The following is a 19,259-nucleotide window of genomic DNA, read 5'->3' on the forward strand; positions in this document are numbered from 1 at the left end:
TACATTACTTCTAGCACATTGATAACCCTTCTCATGTTTGTCCCGTTTCTCACCACCCACCCCTCCCAATCATCTTGTTCCCCTCTTCTCTAGTTGCAAATATACAAATAAATATATATATAAAATACCAGGTAACAAAGCCAGATACAGTAACTACATGAGATTAACCAGAAGGGGAAAAAGAAAAAAGAAATAACTGTACATTAAGAACCACAATCACCCTATTCTTATCTGCCTCATTTAAGTAACCTATCAGCAGCTCATTCCAATTGTTTTCACCTCAACAGCAAGTGTTTTCAAGAACTATTTCTTCTCTTATTTGGCAATCAGTTTTCCTCTTTTGTGACTTAATCTACTATTTGTAACATTCATTAAAGATGCCTTTTTTCCCTACTTGCGCACATCGGGCATTCTTTGAAGTGAAGTTTACTTCTTTATCAAATTTGCACTGCATCTAAAACTTTCAGAATGAACAATATTTCCTTAGATGGTTTTCACTTCCCTAGTGGCAAGGTGGTTCCTACTGTGTCACTTTCTCTGACAAGACCAGGGAGGAACGGCCTTGTGACCATGAACCTTTAGGATTGTGTTTCAGATCAGACTCTCCATTAATAATAGCTCTCGCAACTTTAAGCATAATTTCTGAGAGAGTGATTTATTATATTTCTTAGAAAAGATGCTGTTCTAGAAAGTGAATTGATATTTTCTCATAATTGTCCACTGTGTCTTTCCTTTTCCAACAAAGTTCTTCATCTGCTCATTGCCATTTCTATATCCATACCTTATTTTCCTAAATCTAGTCTCTTGTCTAAGTGAGCTTATCACTTCTTCTCCCCTGTAAGTGATCCCATGACATTCCTATTGTATCAGAACACATTAAATTGAAACTCATTATGGAATCCAATTCTGTGGCATACTCTAATGAACCTATTCAAAGAACTTGATGATAAAAAATTGGTCAATTTACAAAGTGACTTTTGGCCTATAAGGAAAAAGGAGGACCAGGAGTTTGACCTAGTGGTAGAGTGCTTGCCTAGCATGCACAAAGACCCAGGTTTGATTCCTTGTTGCCACATACATAGGAAAATCCAGAAGTGGTGCTGTGGCTCAAATAGTAGAGCTCTAGCCTTGACAAAGCCCAATGACAGCGCTCAGGCCCTGAGCTCAAGTCCCAGTACGGGCAAAAAAAAAAATGAAGTATGCCATTGTAATTGTTCCTTGGATCCACCTTTTAAATTTACCTTTGTTAGCTATCATTTTTATTGATTATGAAACATGGCAGCCAATATGTTACAAAGAAAATTTGTCAAATAAATTTTAGAATTAAATTGGACTTCTTACTTAGCACTCGTGCCTTTACTGGACTTCGTGTTGTTAGATCTGCAGCCTCAGAGGATTGAGCAGCACCCTTCTTTAAAAGAACAAAGCAAGGAGTCTGAAGAATAATGGGATGAACAATAAGCTGTGGGAAGATGTGGGAATCACATTCTGATGAGATGCTTGAACTTCCTCTTTTAGAAAGAGTGGAACGGGAAAATGTGAGAAGTATATATGTGAAACAAAAGCACATGAATACAGGGGCTCATATATGCCCTCTATATCCAGTATATCTTTTTAGGATGTGGAGGGCACTGACCAGTAATCCAAACATGTCCAGACATATTTTCCTGTGTACAGAATCATACTTAGGATGCTTATTTCATTGATAAAAAAGTGAGTCATTGAGAAAAAAAGCAAAGAAAGAGTCCAGATAATAGATAGATGATAGATAGATAGATAATGAGTATAAATCATATGTATTTGTATATAGTAAGGAATCAGCTGAACATATTAAAATTCAAAGGCATCAGGAAACCATATGGTTAAAGAAGGATATGAGTTAGTGCCTAATTGTTTGGATGGTGACAATTTGTATGACTTTAGATTTTTTTCCTTTATATTCATTTCTATTAATCTCTTCTAAGATTTTAATAAAATGCTTGTGTAATAATTAAAAGGAAAAATAAGTACTTGGCATTTCTAACCCAGAGTCTACAACACTAGCCTTAGGTGTCTTTGGCTAATCTCAGTCTTTTAACTTAAGACATTCCAATGACTATAGGCAAAGAATGAAAGTATCTAATTCATAATAAATAAACATATATTTTCTCATGATTTTTCCTTTGGATGCAATTAGTATTATTGCCGAGAATTAGTTTCTTCACTACTAGAACTTTTCTAGATGTTTAAATCAGCTTAGTTAACTAAAGTCCAAAAAGCAGATAACTTGAAATACAAGACTGGCTTTTTTTTTCACAGTACTGGGGCTTGAATGTAGAGTCTAAATGTTATGCATTCCCTTTTTCCAGTCTAGGCTAACATCCTACCACTTGACTATTAGCTCCACTTCTGACCCTTTGCTGCCACTACTGGCTTCAAACTGTGATCCTCAGATCTCAGCCTCTGGAGTAGCTAGGATCACAGGCATGAGTTTCTGGTGCCTGGCTCAAAATCTTTATGTTGCTGGGTACTGGCTGAGAGCTAGGATTGTGGTTCAAAGCCAGCCCAGCAAAAAAGTCCATGAAATTCTTATCTCCAATTAACTACCAGAAAACTAGGAGTGGTTCTGTGGCTCAAAGTGACAGAGCTGAAGAACTGAGGAACCCATGACCCACAAAAAAGGAATATGTGCATATGCATATGCCTTGCCACTGAGTAAAAGATCAATATTAAAAAAAAACAAAACTGGACTTGCTGGGCACAGTGGCTCACACCTATAATCCTAGCTAATTAGGAGGCTGAGATCTGAGAATCACAGTTCAAAGCCAGCCCAGGCACAAAAGGACCTGAGACTCTTATCTCTAACCTCTAACCTCTAGAGAACCGGAAGTGGGGCTTGGCTCAAGGGTAGGGTGGTAGCCTTGAGCCAAAGAGTTCATGGACAGTGCCCAGGCCTAGTACAAGCCTGGTGACTCACAACAACAACAACAACAACAACAACAAAAACTGGACTGAATTTTTTACCTCAGTGTCATAGTTCGGGTTGTTTCCTTTAATAGAACAGCTATTGTCATCACCAGTCTCTGGTGCCAAGGGCACAGTTTGCACCATCTGCACCTGTGAACAAATGGCAGCGTAAACATGTTATTGGCATAAAATGTTATTATTTTTTCTTCCTCCTTTTCTCTTTTATTTGATGCTGGCAATTGAAGCCAAAGGCTTCATACATACTGTATACACTAGTAAGCTACACTTAAGTAATCTTGACTTCAAATACCATATAGTTTACAACTTTTGGACAGATAATTTTCCTATTCCCAGCCAAGTGTTTCATATTTTTGGCTTCAGATTTTGTCAAATTCCCCAAACTACTAACACATTAGCTTCACTTCCTATTCATACTCATACCATACATATATACCCTTCATTTGATTATCTTGACTTCTATGAAGATCAGTATTAACACAGCATCAGTTAAAATGCAAGGCAAAAACCACTATACTTCTAGCATGAGAGATAAAACTTAAAAAGCCAAAAACACAAAAAATCAGCCAGTGCAAGTGGAATATTCATACATTTTGGGAAGGAGTGTCTAATAATATGATTTGGGGAAAAATCTATCAATTTCAATAAATCAACATGTATGTTTTATGAGCCAGAGATTAGATTCTAGAGTATTTCCTTGGGAAAAATGAAAACATATCTAAACAAGACTACTGATGGAATGTGTCGGCCAGGCTCAGTAGCTCAAACCTCTTAATTCCAGCTACTCAGGAGGCTGAGATTGAGAGTATCATTGTCCAGGGCCAGACAAAGTGAAGTGTTCACAAACCCTCATCTCAATAATTAAAAGCTAGACATAGTGACTCATGCCTGTCATCCCAGTTCTGTGAGAAGCATAAATAGGGGGATAGTAGTCCACAATGGCCTGGGATAAAGGAGGCCTATTTAAACAATAACAAAAGCAAAACTAGCCAGAGATATGGCTCTACTGGTTAAAAAAAATCAATATCAGCTGGGCGCCTGTGGCTCTCACCTGTTATCCTAGCTACTCGGAAGGCTGAGATCTGAGGATCTCAGTTCAAAGCCAGCCAGGGCATGAAAAGTCCATGAGATTCTTAGCCCCAATTAATTACCAGAAAATTGGCAGCGGCCCTATGGCTTAAGTGATGGAGCTCTAGGCTTGAGCTGAAGAGCTCAGACACAGTGCCCAGGCCCAGAGTTCAAGCCCCACTATGTACCAAACAACAACAACAAAAACAAAAAATCAACCCCAAACCTTGTCTGGCAAGCACAAGACTCTGAATTCAAACATCACTAGTCATAACAAAAGCAAAACAAAACAGAAAAAAAGAGGGAATATCCATAACAGTTGCATTCATCACAGCCAAAAATACAAACATTCCCAGTGTCCATGAATAGAATGAATAAATAAAATGTGATGAAATAATACTCCAAAATACAAAAAGAATGCAGAGGGTTTATGTAATAAGTATCTCAGAATGAAAGAACTTTTATATGAAACAGAGCATTATGCATTGTTTCATTCATATGATGAACAAGAGAGACAGGGAAGAGGGAGGGGAAAGGAAGAGGGAAGGAGGGAAGCAAGGAAAGAAGGAGGAAGGGAAGGAAGGAGAAAGACAAGAAGGAGAAGTTGGGTATACTGTCACATGCTTTTAATCTCAGCTACTCTGGAGGCAGAAGGATTATGAGTTTGAAATCCATACAGTAACTTGACAACATACAAATTGTTTTATGGTGGATTTTTGGCAGGGAAGGTGCTGGCATGGAAACTTGAGCTTAGGCCCTGGAGGCTACCCCTAGACTGTCACTTAAGGCTGAACCACTCTTCTCCACTACTGAATTTTTACTGGCTAACTCTGGACTTCCTGCTTAAGCTGGCTTCAAGCCATGAAGCCAGGTCCCAGTCTCTTGAATAGCTAGGATTACATGAATGAGGTACCTAAGTACACAGCTTTTTAAAGATATAATATTCTCTGTCTAAAACTGTAATAAAGAAGAGTCTTGACTATTTTAAAACATTTACAGTTTTAGATTATACTCAGAAAGTTTAATCTTTTATGATAGAAAACATGACATATAAATTTAAATGGTGACCTCTTCATCAATTTAACTTAGAAACTGTCAAAACAATACTCTGTGTAAATCTTAACATCTTTGTTAAAGTTATCATTTGCATGTAATTGATCACATATGGAAAATGATGAAATTATGTATTAAGAATACTTTAAGCCGGTTGTTAGTGCTCACACCTGGAACCCTAGATACTCAGCAGACTGAGATCTAAGGATGACCATTTGAAGCCAACCTGATCAGGAAAATTCATGAGACGCTTCTCTCCAATTAACCAAAAAAGCCAGAAGTGGCATTTTGTGGCTCAAATGGTATAGCAATAGCCATGAGCAACCAACCCAGTGACATTGCTGCAACCCTGAGTACAAGAGCCAGGTATAGGGAAAAAAAAGTACATACAAAAATTATATAAAAATATATGTACATTATATATTTATAAATATGTTAATATTGTGTATTTAAAATTATATAACATGTACATTATATGTATGACATATAAGGCGTATGTATATGTCATTGTAGGTAATGCTCTGCCTAATCAATGTACAAGCAAACTCCAAATGCTCCTTTAGTAGGTCTACCAAGAGTTGTAGGTCCCTTGGCCTCTCACAGCGCTTTCCAAGGGGATTCCAAGCAAGCAGCTCCCATGGTCCTCTGGGCAGGAGGGGCGTGTCTAAGCGCGGGTGGGTGGGGCCGCGGGGCGGGGCTTGGATAGACTCCAGCCCACAGGTAGGCGCCCAGCCCCAGGTTGGTAGGGGCATCCAACTGAGCTCTGAGGGAAGATCCAGTTAAGCAAGATCCAGCCAAACTCTGGTAAACCATCTGGAAGAAGCTGGTTGCCACGAAATAGCTCTTGCAGCTGCAGCACTGAATTCTCAAACTTGGCCAGGATTTCTGTTCTTTTTGGTTCTTTCCATCTTCTTGTTAACTGAAGATAAGAGTTTCATACCCTTTCCAAACCAAGCTCAATTTACACTGCAATCCTCACTTCTCAGCCTTCTGGGCAGCTAGAATTACAGGTGAGAGCCAACAATGCCCTGCTAATAAACTTCCTGATTTGGAAGTTCATTCTCAGGTATTTGTTTCATGAGTGGAAAATGGACTCAAAACATCTAGCATTGGAAAACCATGTGTTGACCTAGTAAGATATTTATCAAGCACTAAAAAGCTTTCACAGATTTGCCTAGCTAATTCTAATCATGTAGTGACTGCCTGACACATATTTATCTTGTCCTAATACTTGTGCATGTGTGCCAGTGCTGAGACTTGAACTCAGGCCCTGGGGATTACCCATGAGCTTTTTACACAAGGCTAGTACATGATCACTTTAGCCATTGTTCCACTTCCAGCTCTTAGATAGTTACTTGCACATAAGAGTCTCTCAGACTGTCTTGCCCTTGTGGCTTTGAACCACTGATGCACAAATCTCAGTGTCCTGAGTAGCTAGGACAACAGGCCTGACCTACCAGCATGTGGCTAGTAGTTTTGAACCTAAAGGCTAAAAGTAAATTATCCTCAAAATGCAGAATGTAATTTTATTTTTCTCTTTCAAACAAATGAGATCAGATACATTCTTGGGGTTAATGATGACCAGTAACATTTTACAAACTAGGACCATAATTCTCGGTGTGAAAACACAATCATTTACAGAGTTCTAGTGGCTCACAACTGTAATCCTAAATACTCCGGAGGCTGAGGTCTGAGAATAGTGGTTGAAAGCCACCTTCAGCAGAAAAGGCTACCAGACTGTCATCTCCAATTAAAAACAATAACAGCAACAAAGGCAGAATTGAGGGAGTTTCTCCAGGGGTGAAAAACCAATAAGGAGCAAAAAAAGCCAAACAAAAGGCCCAGGCCCTAAATTGATGCCATAATAAAAAAAAAGGATAAGGGAAGGATGAGGGAGAATAGCAGGAGGAGGGAGAGGAATAGGGGGAGAGAAAGAAAGAGGGGAAGGGAAATAGAGAAGAAAGTACAATCATTGAAATTCTAAAATCTTCTTTTCTGTTTCTGTTAGTCTACTGCCAACCTATACTACCATCTAGCTGCTTTACCCAAATCTCCCTTCACGATGAAATAAGTAGAGCAAGAAGCCCATGGAGTGGCTCAGCAATGTCCGGAGAACAGTCCTACTCCTCCTCATGGACTTTGGTACAATATTTAGATTCTAAATTGAAATATTCTCTCTCTCTCTCTCTCTCTCTCTCTCTCTCTCTCTCTCTCTCTCTCTCTCTCTCTCTCTCTCTCTCTCTCTCTCTCTCCCTTTCCAATCCTGGGCTTGGGCTGAGGGCATGAGCACTGTCCTTGGGTTTTCTTCAAGGCTAGGGCTAGAGCTCCATCATTTGAGCCACAGCACCACTTCTGGATTTTTCCTATGTATGTGGTACCGAGGAATTGAACCCAGGTCTTAGTGCATGCTAGGCAAACACTGTACCACTAGGCCAAACTCCCAGGCCTGTCCCCCCCCACCTTTGCAGTCCTGAAGTGTGAATCGGGGCCTTGGCACTGTCCATGAGCCACTTCGCTTTCAAGGCTAGTGCTCTACCATTTGAGTCACAGTGCCTCTTCTGACTTTTTGGAGTAGTTTATTGTAGATAAGATGTCATGTTCCACCTCCGCTGCCTGCTCCAGCTCGGGAGACTCAAGGGGGCAGCAGGGCGGGCTGCCCAAGAGGAGAGGAGGGCGTCAGTGTCGGGCGGAGCCGCCGCCCGAGCCCCGCCCCTCCCGGCCGCGGTGTGGCAGCGGCTCTGGGTGGCGGAGGGGCTCTGCAGCAGCAGGTGCGGATGGCCCCTCAGCAGATGTGGACAGCGCTCGAGGTGGCGCTCCGGGTGCCCTGCCTTGACATCATCGACGCCATCTTCAACTCCTACTGCGATTCCAGCCAGAGCCGGTTCTGTATGGCGCTCCAGGTCCTCCTCCGGCTCCTTGGGATATTTGTATCCAGTATTGTTCCGATCTTGTCACAACGATCACTTTTCATGAATCCTTACTAGGATAAAACATAAATTCATTCAGGACACAGTAGATAGCACACAGTAAGACCAAGTCTACAATCAGACATTTTTGGCAATCTGGTATCTATCGGGAAACATGTACTGCATTTCTTTGTATCAGAGACAATAATTACATTGTCTTGAAACAGGAAAGCTAAAAGTAGAACACTTTCCCCTACATAATGGCAAAGGCCTAAAATTTAAAGCATAGAGAGGATGATGTAGCACAATCTGAAGTTCAAGGTCAGCAAGGGCTAAATAATTTGTTTTAGACTGGTATATTTTTGTCAGGGCTTCAACTCACAGCCTGAACACTGTCATGTAGCTTTTTTCCTCAAGGTGAGTGCTTTACCTCATGAGCTACAGCACAGCCTCTAGTCATGTTTTAGTTAAGTGGTGAAAGGAAACCCATAAACTTTCCTACTTAGGCTAGCTTTGAACTCTAGTCCTTAGATTTCCGTCTTTTGAGTAGATAGGATCACAGAAATGAGCTAATGGACATCTGGCCCAGCTCCAGACTTATGTCCCAACACTTTCGTCACAAAGTATTGTAGCCAATAAAACCTTGTCTGTAATAATATTACCCAACACATGGAGTAGTTCAATATGTGTAAACTAAGGGAGACAAAAGAAAATTGGGTGCAATACAAGTCAAAACAAAGGATTAATATGTTCAGTACACTAATGAATGAAACTATATAAAAATACACAAGGTCGGGGCAGGAGTTTGGCCTAGTGGTAGAGTGCTGGCCTAGCATGCACGAAACCAGGGTTCAATTCCTCACTACCACGTACATAGAAAAAAGCCAGAAATGGTGGTGAGGCTCAAGTGGTAGAAGAGCTATAGCCAAGGACAGTGCTCAGGCCCTGAGATCAAGCCAAGGATTGGCAAAATAAATAAATAAAAGAAAAAAACCAAATACACAGGAATGACTAGCTAGTCAAGATAATTTTGTACATATAAACAAATTTCCCTGGGACTGACTCACAATCACAAAGTAAAATGTTATGCACGAATAAAATTGAAAATGATGCACACTTTACTAACTTGATTGGCTAAAATTAAAGATCTGAGCCATTGGCATCGGGACATATGCCACGTTTTTTTAATTTGGCCAGTCCTGGGGTTTGAACTCAGTGCCTGAGCACTGTCCTTGGACTTTTTCAAGGCTACAGCTGTACCACTTCAGCCACAGCACCACTTCAAGTTTTTTTATATTTAGTGATACCAAGGAATTGAACCCCAGACTTTGTGCATGCTAGACAAGCATTCTACCACTAAGCTAAAGTCCAGGCTCTATATGCCATCTTCTTAAAATGTTATTATTGTAAAGGTGATGTACAGGAGACCATGGTTATATCAGTCAAGGACTAAATACATTTCTTTTTGGACAATGTTATCCCTTGCCTTTTCATCCCAATCCACAAGTTCTTAGTTCATTTTCATTATAGTTAAACATACCACTGTTACATTTATTCACTGTTTGCCTGGCCATTTCTGTTTCTCCTTAACCTGGTAAAGACATATATACACAAAGAAAGAAGATGAAAAGAAAACAACAAGAAAGAAAAAGAATCCCCATTTCCACATGCTGGAGTTCATTTAGATAAGCATTATTTTATATGATCTGATGCACAGAGGCATTGCCCCTTCATGTTCCTCTCCTAAAAATGTCCTCCTTTGGTCTCACTGTGGTAAATGACTGTAGTCCTGTGAAACATGTGCTATCTTTTTAATATCCAGAAAATGTAATGTGGATTTGTTTCTCTCGCATATATATGTGTTTTGAAAAGTCATCTTAAATGGCCCCCACATCAGGACCACCTTAATAAATGAGGAAGCAGGCTGTCTCTAACCTCATACATGTGTGAAACCTACAAAGGCAAAAAAGATCCTAGGATTTCATCTGGAACAACTTCAGCATTTGCTTTTGGAACTTTCAAGGGTCAAAAGTAAAAGAATAGTGTTCAGTGTGTAATCATACAGAGATACAATTAAAAATAGAAGGCCAGGTGCTACCACCTCATAGCTATAACCAAGCTACCAGAAGGCTGAGATCTGAGGATCACAGTTCCAAGTCAGGCAGGGAAAGAAACTCTGTGAGACTCGATCTCCAATTAATCACCAAAAATGCCTGAAGGGAAGCTATGACTTAAAGAATATCCTTGAGTGGAAAAGCTCAGGTTAAGCTTCACTACCGACAAAATAAAAAAAAAAGTTCTAAGGGGAAAGCAAGGGCTCCAGGACCTATGAAAAGCAGACATGACAAGGGAGAGCATGTACACAGGAATGTGACAGTAGAAAGTAAGAGATTGCAGCTCTAGCCCTGGCTGCACGGGAAGTGAGTCTAGAGGCCCCATCCTCATCACAAGGTAATATGGTGACAGACCTAGTTAATGAAGTGACTTCTATTCAGAGCCTAATTACAGTGTTTGGACCTGGCAGGGTAGTGACTCTCCCAGCATGGGACACATGACACATCAGCAAAGGATAAGACAATCTAGCTTCTCATATTGCAGAAAGCTGAAGAAAGCATTATCTTGGAAGAGGGCCTTCTGTCCAAGACTTAAGTACTTGAAGCTATTGAAAACAGGAGCAATCTCAGTTCCAGGAGTCTTAAGAGACCTCAGCACAGTGTCTGAAGAAGACATGGCTAAACGGATTCATGGGGCTGGGGTTAGTAGATCATGCCTAAAATCCTAGTTACTCGGGAGACTGACATGTGAGGATCATGTCACAAGTCCAGGGTAAACAGGCCAGTCCGTGAGACTCTGATTTTCAATTGACCAGCAAAAATCTGGAAGTGGGAGGAATAAGTGGTAGAGAATCAGCTTTGAGTGAAAAAAAAACAAGGAACACTGCCCTGCATCGAAGACCCAGGATTTGCATTGCAGAAAGGAAGAAAGAAAGGGAGCATGGCCTAGTGGCAGAGTACTTGCCTAGCATGCACGAAGCCCTGGGTTTGATTTCTCATTACCACATAAACAGAAAAAGCCAGAAGTGGTGCTGTGGTTCAAGTGGTAGAGTGTTGGCCTTGAAAAAGCCCAAGGACAGTGCCAGGCCCTGAGTTCAAGCACCAGGACTGGCAAGAAAAAACAGCAAATAAATATTACAGCTGGGAGTTTTGCCCAGTGGTTGAGTGCTTGTCTAGCATCCAACAAGGCCCAGGTTCGATTCTGAAGCTCTGAGTCTGGCACACTCTGTCACAGTGTACATGTACTGTCTAATGGGGAAATGGCTTCCAGAACCAGTAGTAAACACGAACAAGTTTTGACTTGGGTGAGCTGAAAGATCCAATGGGAATAGCTTGGAAGCCCCTGCTTAAGAGCCTCTTAAGGAGTTGGCAGTTTGACTCTGTGGAAGGGCACTTTCCTAGCAAGTATAAGGCCTTAAGTTTGGTCCTCAGCTCTGAAAAAAAAAATATATATATACATATATATACATATCTATGTATACTTATATATTAAAAAATTAAAGCTAAGTGTTTCCTAGTGTTTCCATAGTGAAACAGGGGCCAGGTTCTAGGAACTCTGAAAGCTGATAAATGAAAGCAGCTCCAAGATGCTGGACAGTGGTGTGCCTTCTGATCAGTGGACTGGGATCCCTGGAGGAGAATCATCCAAGCCTTTGGAAGGAAGAGAGTCAGCAGCACTCAGGATCTATCTGCTGCCCCTGGGTGCTGGCTGCTAGATGGGACTGAAAGCAATCAGCAACACATATGGCAGCAGGAGGCCCCCTTCCCCCTACATGGGTGAGATCTGAGAGAACTGAAACTGCAGGGAGACCACCTGAACCCCTCACTGCTAGAAGTAACAGTGCCAAGGTAATGAAAAGCCCTGGAATGAAGAGATTCACTATAGAATTCTTCCAGACTAAAAGAAGTATCAATAATGTCCCACTACATGGAAAGAAAGGAACTCTGTCATTCATTCTATGAAGTCACTATTACTCTGACAAGGAAACAACATAGACAAGTTACTTTTCTTTTTTTCCCTTTTTCTTTTGTCTGCCATTCCTAGGGCTTGAACTCAGGACCTGGGTACTGTCTTTGGACAGTTTTTGGTCAGGGCTAGGAATCTGCCACTTAAGCCACAGTACCACTTCTGACTTTTTCCATGTATGTTGCACTGAGGAATTGAACCCAGGGCTTCATGCATGCTAGGCAAGCACTCTACCACTAGAGTGCTGGCTAGACAAGATGTGTTTACAACGTAAAAAGAATGTCTACGTAATTCATCTTTTGGCCAATGTGGATAGAGAGAAAGATTACATTAGAAAGAGTGAGCATGGTCTTACATTCACCGACAGTGATACTGCACATGTTCATAATCTCATGCACATTCAGCTTGAAGTAATCGATTATAAGAAATCTGTTTCTTTATTCTATGCTCTCAAGTCCTGAATAAGAAAATCTCTATCTTCCACTCACTTCCTAACAGAAACTTCTGAAATGCATATGCAAAACAGTATTTCTTACGTGTGAGATTTCTGTCTTATTTTGCTGACTAGAACAATAGATTGTGTTAACTCTGTCCTTTGGGGCTTTTTAAATAGTTGACTCTCAGATCTGAGTGTTTCAAAATTATTTGTTACATTTATCATCCATTTCTTTTCTCTATGGTTTTCCTTTTTCTTTTCAATTCCTTCACTAAGTTTTTCTCATGCCTATGTTTAAGGCAACTATAAAAGAATTGTTGTAACTGTCTATGTTGGCAAAGAAACTTAATGTGATTTAGTCTTTTTTTTTTTGCCAGTTCTGAGCTTGAGCTCAGTGACTGAGCACTGTCCTTGGACTTTCTCAAGGCTAGAGTTCTGTTACTTGAGCTTCATCACCACCTCCGGCTTTTTTCTGTGAATGTAGTACTGCGGAATCCAGCCTGGGTCTTCCTGCATGCTAGGCAAGCACTCTACCACTAGGCCAAATTCCCTGCCACTGTTATAGCCTTTTATAGAAGTTAGGACCAGCTATTGTTACATGTAATGTTTCAGTTAAGAATTTGAAATGGGCCGGGAGTTTGGCCTAGTGGTAGAGTGCTTGCCTAGCATGCACCAAGACCCGGGTTCAATTACTTGGTACCACATACTCAGAAAGAGCCGGAAGTGGTGCTGAGGCTCAAGTGGTAGAGCTCTAGCCTTGAGAAAATTCCAAGGACAGTGCTCAGGCCTGAGCTTAAGGCCAGGACTGACAAAAAAAAAATTGAAATGAAGAAAGTGGAAGAAAAGTATGTGATCTTTACCTTCTTTTTTTCTAAAAAGGAAAACAAAACAAAACAAAAATGAGTCCATTTTAGAAATTTCATGGTAGTTGAGTTTGACATATTATGTATATAGAAACAGGACTAATAATCTATATAAGTAAATCATTGAGGAAAAGAATCTGTTTATCCTTACAATTTTGTCTTTCTTTCTCCCATTTCTCCTTCAAAGTTGGCATCAAGAGACAAAGTGGTTCAGTGTTCTAACTTGGGCTTTCTGATTATTGGTTCCTACTTGCTAACCCCTCTTTTCTTCTTAACCCTTCATTCTGGAAACATGTTTCTGTATATGTTACAATTCTAGGTTCATTCAACACCCACAAACATCCTCACACACCTGGTGGAAATTAAGGTTTGACTGTTTTCTATCTAAAAGGAAAGATATTTGAGGTGAATAAAAGCAGTCAGTCCACTGAAGTTTGGTGGGTTCCAAAAGAGTCATGGATGAGAACTATAAGTATGACATAGATGTAGCTTATGACCAGTAAGCTGTAAAACTTTGTCCAAAGTTAGCACCTTAGAATTGTGGTGAAGGATAGGAAATTCCTGAAAACTCTTAAGAGGTGAGGCCCCACCCACCCTCAGGTAGAGGTCTGCATGAATTCCTAGAGGCAGGGCTAGGGGCTTGGACCTGGCAGACCTACACCAGGAACTCATCTCTTTTGCCATCCCTTGGTTATCTCTTATTATTACAATATTTCACCTTGTTATCTGATATATTTTATATGTGCTTAATTGGTTATTTGAAATTGGATAGGGAAGAGGGGAAATCAAGATGGGGGGGTTGGAAGGGAAATGGGGACCATGTCATGAGAAAGACTATCAGTGTTTGTGAAGTTATGCACCTTTTATCTGGTGAATATAATGTAACCCTTATTAATCACAATAAAAAACCCCTGATAATCAAAAGTCAACATCTAGCTTGTTGCCAGGGACACAGGCTGCAATGCTAGCTACCCCGGAGGATGACATGTGTAGTTTCTGGTTCAAAGCTAGATTAGGCAGGAACATCAGTGAGACTCTTATCTCCAATTATCCACCAGAAAGCAGGAAGGGCAGCTGTGGCACAAGTGGTAGAGCACCAGCCTGAGTGAAAAAGCTCAGGGGCAATAGTCAGGCCCCGAATTTAGCGCCCACACCTGCGCGTGTGAGCACACACACACACACACACACACACACACACACACACACAACCAATATCATAAAACAAGTCTGAAATCCGTACAGGTCAGAGAGGACAACAGATCTCCCCAACATCCACCGCCACCACGTGGGTGCATATGGATCCCCCTTTCCAAGGATGGTGGCAATGTGGGAGACAGGTGGAAATTCAGATGTCACCAATGAATCATCAATTCTCTCCACCATTACACCAGGAGTCTTTTCCAGGATGGAAAAGCCCCAGCCTGTGGTGACTTCACCTCCTCTGGAGCAGACAGGATGGCCAGGACCGGGTGGCAGGACTCCTAGGACTCAGGTGCCCGCTGCCAGCCCCGCCCCGCCCCAGCCCTTCTCCAGGCCTTGGAGGGCTGAGGAGCCCTTCACTACCTGGAGGAGCTCTTCACTACCAGGCCCCTAGGGCCTACCAGACCCAGCTGAGGCCCTGCCTTCCGGATCCGCTCCCCACCCTGCCCAGGATCCTGACCGCGGACCGGCGTCTGCACTCACCACTTCCCGCTCCCCGCGCACCCCGCTGTCCTTGTGGAGATCCACAGGCACTGCACCCCACACACCCACAGGCGGCTCTGAAACCAGCCCCGGCCGTGACTTCTGCGGGAGTCTAACCCGGAGAAACGTCAGCAGCAGGGCCGAGGCCCGGGGTGGAGGGTGCTGGCGTCCAGGGAAGAGCCCGAGAGGCCGCGCTCAGGATCGCAGCTCAGCTTCCGGACAGCAGAGCCCAGGCTGTGACCTCCTGGGCCTCGGGGCAGCAGAGAGGGAATAAAACTGGCGCCTTTGGGAGACACAGCCCCACCGCCCTCGCCAGGACCCTCCTACCAAGGACGCTTCTCATTGGTCAGCTCCTGAAGCCGCTCTTCCCCTCAGCCAATCAGAAACAATCTTTGCGACACACTCTCTCTCTCTCTCTCTCTCTCTCTCTCTCTCTCTTTGCCTAGCATAGCCCCACCCCCTTCCCTTCCTGGAGGCCTGAGTCACCAGATGTGTTGCCCTGACTGAGTTGACTTCCAGGGAAAGAATCTAGTAAAACACCTCTATCAGTTCAAGCTTTAGCTCTTGGGGCGTTCGAACTCAGCTTAGGGATACATCAGATTTTTTCCCCAGGCATCCATGTGTGTGTGAGCACCAGGGGCTCAAGACTTCAAGTCTCAAGGACTTCACTTTCCCAGGATGAGTTGGAACTGTCATCCTCCAATCTCAGCCTCCTTTCAGCAAGGATGCCAGGCATGAGCCAATTCCACATGGCTTGTTTAAAAGGCTGTGGTTCTTGGTCCTGGGGATTGAACTCTGGGCCTGGGTACTGTTCCTGAGCACTTCAGCTGAAGGCTAGTGTTCTATCACTTGACCACAACACCACTTCTGGTTTTGTGGTGGTTAATTTTGGAGATAAGCGTCTCATGGACTTTATTGCCCAGGATGGCAATAAAGGAACTGCGATCCTCATATTAAAATCTCTGAGTTGCTAGGATTACAGGCTTGAGCCACCGTGCCCAGCCTAAAAGGCTTTTTATCTTTAAATTTGGCAGAGATGCAGTCTGTCATCCTAGCTATACACACACACACACACACACACACACACACACACACACACAGAGAATTCAACATGCTATTTTATTACTTTCATTGCATCCTTCCTTTTTCACTGAATCTTACATTGCAGCATGCTTGCTAGCTTGCTTCCTTCCTTCCTTCCTTCTGTTCTTTCCTTCCTTCCTCCCTCTCTTCCTTCCTTCCTTCCTTCCTTCCTTCCTTCCTTCCTTCCTTCCTTCCTTCCTTCCTTAATTCCTTCCTTCTTTCCTTTCTTTTGTGGGGTGGTTCCAGGAGCTTGAACTCAGGCCTAGGCTCTAATTCTGACTTTTTAATTTTTTCCACTATAAGTCTGACACTGTACCGCTTCAGCCATTGTTCCATTTTCTACTTCAGGTGTTTAATTCGAGATAAGAATCTCTTGTACTTTTCTTCAAAAACTGGCTTGGAACTCTGATCCTCAGTTTTCAGCCATCTGAATTCAAAAGATTAACAGATGTGAGTAAGGAGTGCCTGGCTATCACTGAACATTTTAATTCTTTGGCCAGTATTTACTCTTCCAATCCATCTCTTTTATGCTAAAATATATTAAATTTAAAAGAGTTTTCCTGTAGACAACAGTTTGGTATTGGTTTTTAGTACACTGTGCTTCTTCACATATTTACACAAAGTCGAAGTGATACTCGATTTTTAGTAGTATTGGTAAACTTTTCTACTCATCAGAGTTTTCACTTGCATAATGTTTCCCATTTCTGCCTTTCCATTTATTTTTGCACTCTCTATATTCATCTTATTTGTTTGGATATCAAATACATCTGTCTCCTAATTTTACTCTCCTAGATTTTACAAGGATTTATTTACATTGAATGTAAAGTTATCGTTTGGGGAAGTATTCATTGGAGGTTGAAGCCAAGGGTTTGTGCTTATTAGATATGCCTTCTAGTTCTGAGCTATATCCTCTAGCTATTCTGCTTTGTTTATTTATTCATTCATGCATTCATTTTTATTGCTGGTCTTGAGGCTTGAACTCAGAGTCTGAGTGCTGTCCTTGAGCTCTTTTTGCTCAAGACTATTGCTTTGCCACTTGAACCATATCTCCAGTTCCATTTTTTAAATTGGCTTATTGGAGCAAGTATCATGGAATCTCTAGGTTGGCCTCAAACCATGATTTTTGGATATGAACATCTTGAGATCTAGGATTACATATATGACCCACCTATGCCTAGCTTTTTGTTTTCCTTGCTTTATTTGGACACAGCATGTTGCCAAGTGGCCCAGAGTAGCCTCTAATTCATTCCTAATACACCTTCCTAGTATGTAGAATTTTAGATACCTGAGTTCTAAGTCCACTTTCATATAACGTTGTCCTATTTCAGAGTTAATGCAGGTGTCTTAGAATACTCTGGATTCCTCCCATCCTATATGCAGCTGATATCCTTAAGGATTTTCTCTTCAGAGATTGTAATTACTCCTGTATTGCTGAGAATATTGATGTGTGAGAAGAGATGAGCATAACAAAGGACTTTAGTATTTAAATCATTTTGTACATTCTTCTTTGCCAGATCTTTGTTCTAATAGCATTTTCCTTTGCCCTGAAGAACTTCCACTAATTTTGAAGATACTACTATATATACATGTATATAAATGACACATCTGCTAATATTATCACATTCACTCTTCTATTTTTTTATCTGAATTTCTCTTTGTTAAAATCGTTCTTTTTATTTTGCCAGTCCTGGGGGTTAAACTCAGGCCTGTCCACTGTTTTGGGGCTTTTTCAAGGCCACTTTTTTCTTTTTTTTTTAATATCAATTGAATTTATTACAAGTTACTAAGCTCCAAGGCACATTACAGTGTTCTGTTAACTACAGAAATGTATAAAGGACGAACAGAGCAGATTCTCCATGTCTAGCATTTGGCTCTACTGTTCAAAACATCCGTGCATCAATAAAGCAAAAAACAAAACAACAAGTGAAGATCCAACACATTCAGGTCAGTAGAAACAAACCAAAACATTTCCCCCTTCATAAACTTGCAACAAAAAAACACCCCAGCCCTCCCCCAACATCCCCCTTCACCATTTTGCAAACGAAACAGGAAAACAAAACAGAACAGAACACAAAATTAAGTGAGGACCTCAACACTTGGGGCTGTTTAGAAAGAAGCTTTCACCATTTTATAGGATCATCATTAATATTATTATTTTTTTTTTAGGCAACAACACTCGCCTTGGCAAAACAAGAAAAAAGACTTTCCTTTCATGTGTGTGTGTGTGTTTTTCCTTTCAGAGTGCATAACATTTACAAAAATACACACCAGCAGCAGTGGTTGCTAAGGGCTATTAATTCTGTACCTAGGCAAACATTCTGCCACCAAGTAAATGCTAACGATTATGATGCGAATAACCCAACTCATATTATACTGCTTAACACAAACCAGCTTATCCTTCAAAGGAAGAAGTTACATACCTTTGTTCCAAAATATAGAAACATACGACGAAAATAATGTCTATACATAAGACTAACTTTTTGCAGTTTGTTATATTCACAATTCTACATCTTGGAGGGGTGGAGAATGGGAAGGGGAGGGGTGGGGGGGTGAGTCCCTCTGGATGGGAGAGGAACTAGGGCAAAGCAGGTGGTGGCCTTAGGGTTCAAGGGTCTCTCTCCTTTTTCACTTTAGCATCCCCAGCTAGGATAGTAGCGATTTCGCCCTGCATGAAGGCCCAAGGTACATTCGACCCAACTAGGGGGCATTTCTCTCCGCTGGGACAATACACCTCGCCAGTGGCCCCCTGGGCCTTGATACTTTCTCTAGAACAAGGGAAGCAGAACTTGTGGCTAGGGACGGAGGGGCACTGGACGAAATGCGTGTCCTCCAAACGTTCGTGGCAAATGGTACAGCAGAGGGGTCCGCTGTTGGCCATGGGGGAATCCGGAATGTTTTGGGGGTGCACTTGGTCCATGCCCGGGTGGGCATTAGGTGGTGGGGGCGCCACCTGTAAATTCAGGTCCCCGTTACGTGAAGCCAAGCGGCGCACGGAGGCTGGAGACATGGGGCTGCTGCTGTTGCGCCAGGCAGACTCGGTGGTAGAGTACAAGGAGCTGCCGTTCTTGGGCAAGTGCGCCTTGCCCAGAGTGTCTGCCACCGACATGAGCACGGCCATAGGGGACGGCCCGTTCTGGGGGGCTGACTCCGGCGGGGTGGTCCGGTTGGAATGGGGTCCCAGGG

General features: G+C 42.1%; 1 long non-coding RNA gene across 1 annotated transcript in view; it reads right to left on the reverse strand.

Moving 5' to 3' along the window:
* Nucleotides 1-1,352: 1,352 nt before the first annotated feature.
* LOC150039216 (uncharacterized) overlaps nt 1,353-19,259 on the reverse strand; it is a 37,963-nt gene continuing 20,056 nt past the window's right edge. Inside the window, exons 4-5 of the long non-coding RNA XR_016534470.1 lie at nt 3,004-3,096; nt 1,353-1,435 (exon numbers count right to left, since the gene is read on the reverse strand). This is a non-coding gene — a long non-coding RNA (uncharacterized LOC150039216). The remainder of the gene's footprint in view (nt 1,436-3,003; nt 3,097-19,259) is intronic.

The sequence above is a fragment of the Megascapheus bottae genome, unplaced genomic scaffold (assembly GCF_031878675.1).
Source record: "Megascapheus bottae isolate mThoBot1 unplaced genomic scaffold, mThoBot2.hap1 HAP1_SCAFFOLD_77, whole genome shotgun sequence".
Taxonomy (NCBI): Eukaryota; Metazoa; Chordata; class Mammalia; order Rodentia; family Geomyidae; genus Megascapheus; species Megascapheus bottae.